Below are 2,280 nucleotides of genomic sequence, written 5' to 3'. Positions count from 1 at the left end.
GGACCCGGTGGCTTAAAACTCATGCCGGGCGCGTGTGCGTGCGTGCCCAAGATCCCGAGAGGAGAATGGAGGAGAAGGGATTGCGGTGTGGCCATCCCCCTCGGGGGGTGATTTCTCGCTTTCTGTCTCTCTCTATCTGTCTGGTGAGTGCACGCACCCTATAGCAAATACCTCTCCAAAAAAAAAAAAAAGAAAGAAAGAAAGAAAGAAAAAAAGATTTTTAGATTACCTAAACAATATATGCCATTATAAAAACTTTGGAAGATACAAAACACTATTCAGAAAAAAATAAAAACCACCTACCCAGATATAACAAATTTTAAATAAATTAAAGAAATTTCCATCCCAATGGGAGGGAGTAGCTTTCTCTCTCTCTCTCTCTCTCTCTCTCTTCTCTCTAGAGTGTGCACACACCCTCCAGCAAAATTAAAAAAAAATCCCTTATGCAGTGTTTGCTTTGACAACTGATATGATATAATTAGAATGATTCACAGAAGATTAGCATGGCCGTTGTGCAAGGATGACATGCAAATTCTTGGAACATTTCATATTTTTTAAAAAACAAACTTCTTGTTCAAATGAAAATTTTAGTCATGTAAAAATATATGAAAATTTAAAAACATAAACGAACCCAAGAGTACTTGCCTTGAATTTAAGTACAGCTTAAAAAATAATTATAATTGTAGTTGAAGTCCTCGCTATAGCTTCTTTTTTTTAAAAAAATAATTATTTAACTTTATTTATTTATTTACTTATTTATTTTTAATTTGACCAGAGAGGGACAGAGTGAGAGAATGAGAGAGAAAGAGAGAGGGAAAGTGAGAAAGCAAGCCACCACGTCTGGGACTTGAACCATGGTCAGCTATGTGGGAGTCCAGCACCCTTAACCACCATGCCACCTGCTGGTCTGCTCTATAGCTTCTTATTTTATTTTCAATTGCTAGAGGGCACATGCATGTACACGTGCACACTAGAGAAAGAGAGAGAAAAAGCAACCTCCCAATGGGATGTGGTCATGCCAATCCCTCCATCTCTCTGTCCTATTGGGATTTTGGGCACATGTGCACATGGGCCTGTGGTATTTTTCAAGCCAACAGAGCCAGGATTCAAACTGCAGTCAGCCATGTAGAATCCAGCTTCTCTTAGCACTTAGCCAGGGGTCTGGCCTTCTATAGCTTCTTTAAAACAAACAAACAAACAAACAAACAAAAAAAAACAATCAAATGATCTTTTAAAATAATTATTTATTTAATTTTATTTATTCATTCACTTATTTTAATTTGACCAGAGAGACACACACACAGAGAGAAAAAGTGAGAAAGCAAGCTATCAGGTCTAGGACTGGAACCATGGTTGGCCATGTGGGATTGTCCAACACCTTAACCACCATACCACCTGCTGGTCCCTCCTCTATAGCTTCTTATTTCTCTTCTGATCCCTCTAGAAGTATCCAATATCCAGAGTTGGTGTTTATAAAATTGCCTTTATGTCGTATCTAGTACCTATGAATGTATTCGTTTGAAATTGCATAATGTTTTTGTTCATGTTTTCAGAATTTATGTAAATACTATCATACTATCCTCACCTTTGGAAACTCATATTTTTTTCTCCCTGAATGTTAGGTTTTTTTTTTTCCAGGATTCAAACTGCAGTCAGCCATGTAGAATCCAGCTTCTCTTAGCACTTAGCCAGGGGTCTGGCCTTCTATAGCTTAGGGCGCGTGCGCTCGCCAGACAGACAGAAAGAGACATAGAGACAGAAAGCGAGAAATCACCCCCCAGGGGGGATGGTCACGCTGCAATCCCTTCTCCTCCATTCTCCTCTCGGGATCTTGGGCACGCACGCACACGCGCCCGGCGTGAGTTTTAAGCCACCGGGTCCGGGACACGAACCGCGGTCGACTACGTGGTAGTCCAGCGACATAGCCATTACGCTAACTGCTGGTTCCCGTGAATGTTAGGTTTTTAAGAGTTATTCAGGTTGACCCAAATAGTCCTAGCTCATTCATTTAACTGCATTCAACAGTACTTCTCAAACTTCACTTAGCACACTAACCACCAGGAGATCTTGTTAAAGGACAGATTCTGATTTGATGGGTAGGTCTTCGGTTTTCAGATAAAGCCAACTTTGCTGGCTGGGGATAACACTTGGGGGAGCAGGGCTGTATAGCATTTCCATGAACGACAAGGCACGATTTTTTCATCTAGTTCTATTGATGGGCTCTACTCAAGGGTAATATTTTTTTAACCATTACATAGCGTTACAAATGTTATAGAGAGC

General features: G+C 40.4%; 1 non-coding gene across 1 annotated transcript; it reads left to right on the top strand.

The window, feature by feature from the left end:
* The first annotated feature begins 446 nt into the window (after positions 1-446).
* On the top strand, positions 447-555 carry LOC114006303 (U6 spliceosomal RNA). The gene has a single exon (XR_003548039.1). It is a non-coding gene; the product is annotated as a U6 spliceosomal RNA (small nuclear RNA).
* Positions 556-2,280: the final 1,725 nt, after the last annotated feature.

Source organism: Tupaia chinensis, unplaced genomic scaffold, assembly GCF_000334495.1.
Source record: "Tupaia chinensis unplaced genomic scaffold, TupChi_1.0 Scaffold146907_1, whole genome shotgun sequence".
NCBI lineage: Eukaryota > Metazoa > Chordata > Mammalia > Scandentia > Tupaiidae > Tupaia > Tupaia belangeri.
The sequence above is the reverse complement of the archived record's forward strand: the minus strand, read 5'-3'. Positions and strand labels throughout refer to the sequence as shown.